The sequence below is a fragment of the Microtus ochrogaster genome (genome assembly GCF_000317375.1).
Source record: "Microtus ochrogaster isolate Prairie Vole_2 chromosome 14 unlocalized genomic scaffold, MicOch1.0 chr14_random_1, whole genome shotgun sequence".
NCBI lineage: Eukaryota > Metazoa > Chordata > Mammalia > Rodentia > Cricetidae > Microtus > Microtus ochrogaster.
The window spans coordinates 36,731,982-36,741,744 of record NW_004949096.1 but is presented as its reverse complement, the minus strand read 5'-3'; positions in this window follow the sequence as shown (position 1 = coordinate 36,741,744).

Sequence of the window (9,763 nt, the reverse complement as noted above, 5' to 3'; positions counted from 1 at the left end):
CACACACACACACACACACACACACACACACACACACACACACGGGGTCCATGCGTGAGTGCAGGGGGAGGTATGTTTCCAGATGTCAATTTCAGCGGATTGTTTCTGAGGCCCTGTGACTTCTTTTTGCGTCCTATGGTGCATTTTATAGACTGGTTATCAATCTCCAGAGAAAGATTAGGGAAAGATGTCTGCAGATGAGTACATAGTTCCAAGCCATGGAGTCAAGATACGGAGTCTGCTGACATTCAGAGGGAAACTGGTGAAGGGTACTAAACTCTGACACCTTTTTGTCCAAGATAGGAATCCTGGTGGGCAGAGGCCGGAGCAGGCAAAGCCAATGCAGTTCCTTCCTCCGCAGTGTTAACCTGCTGAAGCCGTTATTAGCCATCCGCTAGTCCTAATTCCTCTGGTTCCTCTGGGGTCTGTGAGCATGAAAATCAAGGTCTTACCTCCAGAAAGAGTTAGGTGGAAGGCGGAGCCTTTTCCCTCGAGTACCAGGACTCTGAGAAAATCCCTTCAGCCTTTGCTCAGGTCTGTGCTGGAGCGGACAGTGCAGCTTCAGAGCGTAGTTGTGGGTTCATGGTCAAAAGACCCCTCCCCGAGAGCACAGAGCCTGCAGAGAAAGGCCTAGGCACATGCCTGCCCTTGCAGAGGAGGCTTTGGTGTCTCTACTGGTTTGGATATGAAATGTCTTCCCAAGACATCTTCCCCGCTAACCTCTTGGACCCCAGCTGGTGGATTCAATCATTGAGATCATTACTGGATGATTGAGGGTTCTGACCTAATCCATGAGTGTAATTCTGATGGGTGCAGAAATTGCTACCTTTAGTGGGAGGTGAAGGAAGCTCCCTTCTCTCCTCTCTCTCTCTCTCTCTCTCTCTCTCTCTCTCTCTCTCTCTCTCTCTCTCGTCTGCCAGCCATGAGGTGTCAGCCATATGCTCCCATTACCATGACGTTCTTGCTACAGACTTAGGACCACCAGAGCAAGTCGGCTGTGAGCTGGACCCTTGACTTAAAGGAAATTTTTGAGTTGTTCTTAAGGCATTGTGTGTCCTTTCCATGTGAGTAGCTAGCACACTGCCTTTCTCCTGGGTCACAGCTCCTCAAATCCAAGTGACTTCCTAGCTGCAGTCTCCTTTCGGGCTCTCATGGGAGGCTGTAGGCTGTGCTGCAGGCTGCGTTGCAAGGCTCTGGGAACATCTTGAGTTCGTCTGTAACTAATCTTGAGCCATTCCGGCTTTTCAAATTCATAGCAAATCCGGCCCAGTCAACACGTCTGTAGTAAAGTGTGAGGAGCAAATACACAGACTGAGTGCGGGTCTGGGTTTTTCCTGCCCCCCTGCCCCACTCCTAACTCCGTTGTTACCCTCCAAGTTGTAATCTTATCGTGTTTAGCTGGTTCCACATACACAGCTCTAGGTCTGTTTCCAGCTGCAACCTGTTAACAGCAGATGTGCGCATGGCTACCCCGTGCTGCCCCATGGAAGTGTGTTTTTCCATCAATAGCTTCAGCTCTCTCCCCTTCCTTGAAGGGGAAAATAATTTTTTTTTAAAAATGTAACTCCAATTGAAGCGGGTGTCATACACTTGCTTCTGGGTTCTGTGCAACTTGGGGTTGCCAGTGGTTTCCAAGCAATAATCTGGCACACGAGGCTATGAGAACGGAGGGTATGTTTGGTGGACAGTGTTGGCTGGGGATGGAGTGGGGTGGAGTGGGTGGGGGTGGTGAGTCAAATACTCTAGTGGTCCCTGGCACCTGTCCTAGCCTTTCTCCCTAAACTACAGATCCCCCAACCCGAGGCTTGGGAAAGAAAGTTCACCACTGCAGGAGTGCCTGGCAGCTTGGGCTTTAGTTGAGTCCAGATGCAGTTAGTGAAAATCATCCAGATGTGAAAGAACATACCGTCTGATTCTACTTATATGGAGTACTTAGAGCAGTTCAGTTCACACAGAGATGAAGAGTGGCGGCTGTCGGGGGCTGCTCTTTGGCCAGAGCATCTCCAGTTTGAAAGGGAATAGAGGCCTGGGTGGTGTGGGAAGGAACTTGATGCTACAGAGAAGGAGTTAAAGAAAGGAACTCATCAATGTAGCCACCAGCATCAGTGACCTTTCTTGTTTCTGTGACAACAAGAAACAAGATGACAAGAAGCAAGTTAAGGGAGAGTGGGCTTTTTTTTTTTGGCTTACAGTTTGAGGGTGCAGTCTGTCTTGGTGGAGAAGGGCTGGCTGAAGGAACTTGAAGTGACTAGTCACATCGCACACTCAGCCAGATGAATGCTGATGCTCAACTTGTCTTCTTGTGGGTCAGTTCAAGCCCCCAGCCCATGGCAGGGTGACCTACAGTTACGGGACATCTTCCCACCTCAACGAACTTATGTAGAGAATCCCTCACAGGCATCGTGCAGAAGCTTGTCTCTTAGGTGGCTCTGGAGCCCATCCAGCTCTTTATATCAACCGTCAAATCACTTAGGGATGGATGAGTAAGATGTGACCTGGTGCTCATACTGGTCATAGCTCAAGTGGGGGAGGGAAGGTGGGTTATGTTTGTGTCAAGTTTTTCCGACCCAATAAGCCTCTCTGCCAATGCAATAATCCAAATCAGACCAAATCAAACCAAATTTAAAAAGGGCTAGGTTTTAATGGGTACCAGAGCTCCCGGGTGGCCCTCCAGAAAAACACAGAGAGTGGGAGAGGAGAACCAAAAAGACAATGTGTTTGTTCTCTGGGGAGCAGTTTAAATAGCCTGTGGGAGTGGTCTTGACTCTCTCTGGGGAGGAGTCACCTGTTTGGTGGGCTTTCTCGGAGGTGGAGTCTAAACTGTGGCAACTCCCAGGGGAGGGGGCTTGAAATGGGGCTTTTCACCCAACATTCCAAAATGGATGCCAGGGGCTGGGGTGAATCCCCACCCAAACGTTCCAGACTCTTTGGATAAGGATGTTAGGGGCTGAGGTGATGCTTCCAACCAGTTTGCTCAGCTTGAATCCCCAGGAACAGTCCTCAGGCAGCCCTCACTCTCCTCTGACAGTTTAGCAACCACCTAGGCCTTTCACACATATGGGCCAGCTGTGCTGTATTCTTGCTGGTCGCTGTGACTTTGGAGCACAGAGCTGCTGTGGTTTAACACTCTTGTTCCCTGTAAACACTTGTCGCTTGTATTGGTTTAATAAAACACTGATTGGCCAGTAGCCAGGCAGGAAGTATAGACAGGGTGACCAGACTAGGAGAATTCTGGGAAGAGGAGTGGCTCAGGCATGTAGTCAACAGGCAGAGTCATAGGAAGCAAGATGAGAATACCTCACTAATAAAAGGTACCAAGCCATGTGGCCAAACGTAGAGAAGAATTATGGGTTAATTTAAGTTGTAAGAGCTAGTTAATAACACGCCTGAGCTAACAGGCCAAACAGTTTATAATTAGTATAATTCTGTGTGTGTTTCTTTGGGATTGAACTGCTGTGGGACTAGGTGAGACAGAAACTTCTGTCTACACAGAGCTGTGTCCCAGAGCCCTGACATTCCCTTACAGCTGCACGAAGGCCCTTTTTTCTACCACCAGTGGTCTCTGGGTAAGTTCACATTGTCCTCTGATGTGGGAGTGTCATATATCAATCTGTTGATTTCATTGGTTAAGTAATAAACAAACTGCTTGGGCTCATAGCTTAGAACATAGGTGGGTGGAGTAAACAGAACAGAATGCTGGGAGGAAGAGGAAGTGAGGTAAGACACTTCAGACAGAGACGCCATGCTCCCATCTCCAGGGCGGACGCAAGAGCTCTGCTCTCTGAGGCACACACGATGAAGCTCTGACCCAGGATGGACGTAGGCTAGAATCTTCCCGGTAAGACTGGTGCTCACAGATTATTAGAGACGGGTTGATCGGGATCTCAGAATTAGCCAGTAAGGGCTAGAGCTAAAGGGCCAAGCAGTGTTTAAAAGAATACAGTGTCCGTGTAATTATTTCGGGTAAAGCTAGCTGGGTGGCGGGACACAGCCCACCACTCCTATTACTACAGTCCTCCAGTCAGCATGATCTGGTAGCTTTGCATTGGCATTGGGAAGGAGGGAAGGAGGTCTTAGGTGGGTATAGTGTGGACAACAGGCCAGCAGAGTGAAGAGACACTGCGTCCAGCTTTAGGCCACTACCCTGACAATGTAGATCCGCACACCACTTTGCTTCATTTTAGATTGTTAGAAGTAGGGCAAAGGGCGAGGGATATAAAGTGCTCGTCCCACAAGCACCCACACAGATAAAGGCTAGGTTCTGGGGAGGCAGAGACAGTAAGGTCCACGTAGCTCCTTTAGTGAGTTCAAGGCCAGTGAGAGATTTTTGACTCAAAATTAGGGCGAACAGGGTTTGGCTGTACAGTCTCTAAAAGATCCTTTAGGGGTGTTGTCTTCCTAAACTCTGCTGAGCCTGGCAGCCTCTCCAGGACACATTACCATAGAAATGTAGTGTGCCTGTGTTTCTTAGTGTGTCAGGACCTCCAGAGTTGAGATAACCTCAAACACATTGCTGGGCCCCAGGGAGGTGAGTGATGGGCTCCAAGAGCCAAGAGCCGTCTGAAGAGGCCCCGAGGCTGAGTCTGAAGCAGGCAAGGTAGGTCCCTAGGCCACTTGACAGGACAGGGCCCCTTAGAGAGGTTTGAGCTCTGCTGAGCAGGAAGGAGGGTGGCTGGCGTCTGGGTTAGAGCAGCTTCCTGGGGGCAGAAGAAAACTCATTTGTCTTAATGAGGAGGAAAGAACAAAACCAAAGCATTCATTAGCACTTCCAGGAAGGTGCAAGAGTGTACTTGCTCTTTTACTAGAGTCACGATAGCTGCAGAGCTGACTGGCAAAGAGGCTGGTGGAGAATTCTCTGTCCTGGTGGAGGGAGGGGGCTTCACGGGCTTCTCTCTGGCTGCTCTAAGGTGCCCAACCCACGTCACCTGCGTAGTAGCCAGTGGCATGCGATTCCGACTTGGTTTTTAAAAACCTTGTGTCCCAGCTTTCCCAGGGTTGTCAGTCTCAAGTTCACTGGAAATTTTGGCTGTGCCCCTTTGCCCCCAAAATAAACTTTGACAGGCCTTGATTTCTACAGCCAGTTCTAGAGTTTCCAGGAGCACGATGCTACTCAGTTCCTTTATACACTTGGCTCAAGCTAGTATAGAATATTTCTTCTTTCCTTCAAAAAGAAAGTTTGTGGCTGGGTGTGGTGGCCTTTAGTCCCAGCCCTCGGGAGACAGAGGCAGACAGATCTCTGAGTTTGACGCCAGCCTGGTCTACAAAACCAGTTCCAGAACAGCTAGGACTATACAGAGAAACCCTGTCTCAGGAAAAAAAAAGAAAAGTTGGTGTGTGCATGCATGCACACATGCATATGTACGCCATGCATGTGTGTGCTTATCTATGCACTTATAAGGGCCACTGTCCAGCATTGGATCCTTCTGTGGCCACACCTAGGTCCTAGAGATCTGCAGTCAGGTTGTTGTGCTTGAGTAGCAAGGACTTTTATCCACTGCACCATCTCTCCAGCCCTGAAAGAGCACCACTGAACACAAATTAGAAACTGTAGGGTATAGCTGGCAGTATAGGAGTTCAAGTGGAAAACTTCAGACCATTCAGCCACAACTGGCTCAGGGAAATGTGGTCCACCATGAGCCCCAAACAGAGGCTGAGACTCCCCCTCCTTCCGTCTTCTCTTGACTGCTTTCAGATTCCCTTCATCATTCACACTGCTATCCCAATTCACTGGGTTTTCAGAATCCATTCAGGGTCATCCATTACTATTTCCAAATATTGCCCAGATCAGCATAACGGGTGCATTATGGGTGCTTACCCCAAGTGACTGGCAGCTTCGCGACCTTTCGTTCCCAGCCACAAATGAAAGGGGACGTCCAAGACATGGGCACGTCTGACTAATGCACACAGTCCTCGTGAAGAACAGGATAAATTACAGAGAATGGCAACGTAATGATTACAGAAAGGTATATGAGGCAGAACCCATTAGCGAGCCGCGTTTTGTTCAAACCCGACAGAGTGGCAGGCAGAATAACACGCCTTTGTGCTGGAACCCACTGAGCCATAGCAATGAGTAATAACGCAGCCGGGGATCTGTGCACATTTCCCCCCTTTTGTGCCTATTTTCATAAGTTAATAACTCAAGCATGGAAACTGGTGCAGGCTGAGCCCTGGTGGTGGAAGATGGGCAAAGGGTGTGGGAAACAATTTGTTGTTGTTGCTGTTGCTGTTACTTAATTTAGCCCAACTGTTTTTGAGAGAAGAGTGGCGATGTCACCGTGGGTTTTCTCTGGTGATGCCTTCGCATCAGGCCTGAGACCGCTTGTTTGGCTTTTGTTCCAGCAGGTTCACTTTTAATGACAGCACAGAGCGGTTTCTCTCCTCACAGGTGTTCCTTTCTGTTCGCTGCAGGTGGGATGGTTGCGGGGGCAGGAATTGAGTCAAACCTTGGAAATGACGTCATTCTGGACTCACCTGCCTTCACCCAGAAGACTCCCACCCCACCAGCAAACCAGGACTGGGTGAACAGCAGCTGCGCCAGACAAAGAGGGGAGGCCCTCATTGTGGGTTCTGGTTTATCTATAGCAAACAAAGCAAACGACAGCAAGAAGCTAGTCACCCTTCTCTCTCCTGTCTGTGGGGAGGGACCAAGTTTCATGTGGGTCTTTTCTTTGAGACAGGAGATCTTCACGATGGAAGAAAACATGGAGAACAGTCAGTAAACACCCTGGTACCCACATCCTCCAAACAAATGACTTTTACATGTTACAACATGCTAACTTTAAAAACTAAAAACCCAGCTGAAACACAGCTCACAAATATTGAACCCTATCTTTAATTTCATAGTCAAGCAAAGGGAGGAACAGGAGGAAAAGGGGCCCCAGATTAGCGCTTGCAACACCTTTCTCATCTCCAAAAGGAGACTTCCAGGACGGTACAGCTGAACCCTAATACCCAGGAATGGGAAAGAAGGCCTGTCCCCCTATTCTAGGCCTTGTATGGAGGAGACAGAGCAGAGGATAATGCCCAAAGCAGCCCCTGACCAACCCCAGGAAGGGTGTGCACAACACTGGGAGGTCCGAAGGAAAAGCCAGCCAGGCAGGGAGGCAGGGAGGCAGGACACAGAAATAAATGACACATTCTCTACAGGGTGCATTTAAATTTATTTATTTGTATTTTTTATGTGCATTGGTGTTTTGCCTGCTGTAGCATCTGTGCTACTATGGGTACTACAGTCCCGTAGTGCCTGTACTACATGTACTATGCCTGTAGCTTACCGCCTGCACTACAGGACCTTTTGCTATTCACACACACACACACAGAGAGAGAGAGAGAGAGAGAGAGAGAGAGAGAGAGAGAGAGAGAGGGGTCATCCTTGAAACAAGAATGCCCCTTTTATTGTGTTCCAGGGCAGCTTATATAGGGATCCTTGACTGATATCCATGCCCCAGCCAAACCCACCAGAAACCCTCCCCTGCCATCAGGAACTCCTGATGCTCAGAGCAGCTGCAAGCACAGGAAAACAAGTTGTTTTGCTCAGAGCAGCTGCAAGCATGACAAATTGTTCACAAGAAATTCAGGGTCTGGGGGTCTGCAACCCCCAACAGCCTGCATGTATGTCTGTGTAAGGGTGTCAGATCCCTTGGAACAGTTGTGAGCTGTCATGTGGGAGCTGGGAATTGAACCCAGGTTCCTCTGGAAGAGCAGTCAGTGCTCTTAACTGTTGAGCCATCCTCTCCAGCCTCCACAGGGAGCTTTTAAATGCACATATATCCCCTCCCCCGCCAAGGTTCATTGGAAAGGATAACAAAATTCCCACCAATTTGTCACCTTTCAAGGACAATTTAATAACGTTTATTTTGTTATTATAATTGTTCAATTTGTGAATCTTTAGTACTATTCCTCCCCAGGGACACCTCTATCTTTGGAGTCTTTCTTTTTTCCTCCTCCTTCTTCTCCTCCTCCCCTCCCCTTCATTTTAAGTAATCTTTGAGGAGGATGGGACCTGGCCTTCTTATAGATAGTTGAACTAGGTGTCTTGAATCCTTTAGTTTATTCTGGAGTTTGATCAGGTTCGGTAGATCCATGTGCTGGCTGAGGCCACCATGAGCCTCCATCCTGGCCCATTGCTAGACTCCCAGCTAACCAAGGCTAAAAATACTCATTGATGCAGTGGGGCTCTGAGCTTACACAGGGCATGTAGGCTGACAGCTCTGTTTATAAACTGATGCTCCACTTAAAATAATGATAACCATAAAAGAAGGCTCGCTCCGGCCTTCAGGGTCTCCCGTGGGAACCTGAGCAGTAACGGTGCAGCGTTGTTCCTAGAGATTCTCACCCACTCCTGTCCCACCCAGACAATATTTACACAGCCATGTTGGTTCCAAGGACACAAAACCTCAGGGTTCCTGGCACAGAGTATTACCTTCTCACTAATACAGCACCCTATTTGGCCTGGCCAGACCCTCTCCCTGCCTGCCAGCCAGAGGTTTGGTCCTCTGAGAATTCTTTGAAGGCTGGTAGGCTGTGCCTTGCATTTCCTAGCTCTCCTTCAGCTAGGCACGTGTTACCTTTCCCAGCCCCGGAAACGGAGGAAAGGAAGGGCAGAGCAATGAGCACCTAGTGGCTAGTGGATTATTTCTAGACCAGAGCCACCCCAGGTCCCTGAAGAGCAGGGCTTACTCTGGCTGGAGGCAGCAGTAGACAACTGACTTCACAGAGGCCCAGGGAAGAGGAACAGTGGAGGTTTTGTTAGCTCTGAACACCTTTGCTTTGGAGAAAGTTCCTCTGCCCTGGGTCCTGACTGGCTCTTGACTGAGATGCTGGTTTTGTTTGTTTGTTTGTTTGTTTGTGTTTGTCCCCAGCCCATGGATACCTTATGGCATCTCTTTGTGGTTGTCAATCCATAGCCAGTCTTCACCATCTGTCACATTTGCCCCAAATATTTCTCCTTTTATAATTTTTTAAATTACATTCTGTGTGTGTGTGTGTGTGTGTGTGTGTGTGTGTGTGTGTGTGTGTGTGTTTGGTTGGTTGTTTCTCCAGTGTGGGTTGGGCCCAGGAATTGAACTCAGGTTGTCAGACTCAGCCACAAGTGTCTTTACTCACTGGGCCATTTCACTGGGCCATATTTTATATTTATGACACTATTGTAAATGGGTTGCCTAGATTTTCTGATCTAAAGCTTGCAGGCAGACTTTTCAGTCCCACCAACTGCTCCCCAACTACTACACAGAGACTTACCATTAATTATAAATGTTCAGCCGATAGCTTAAGCCTTTTTTTTTTCTCTTTTGCTTGCTCTTATAACTTAACCCATTTCTATTAATCTATGTGCTGTCCCAGGCTTGTTTACCTCATGTATGTACTTCCCATTCTGCTTGCTCTGCATCTCATGGTATCTCTATGCCTTCAGTCTCCTCCAACTCTGCCTTTCTTCATCCTAGCATTCTCTCTGCCCCAAAAATCCTGCTAGCTGTTAACCAATCAACTTTTTATTAATAATGAAAGCAGCACATTTTCATACTGTAAAGAAGAATTATTCCACAGCATTTCCCCCTTTTGTCTAAATAAAAAGGAAGGTTTTAACTTTAACATAGTAAAATTATATACAACAAAAAAGTTATCAAGTAAGAATTATAGTTATAATATCCTATCCATTTGTATTTGGCAAATTAAGAGAAAATATTCAATTATTTATCTTATCTTTGTGAGTCTAAAGTTTTAGATATAATTTACCTTTTTATCATAACTAAGGAAAATTTTA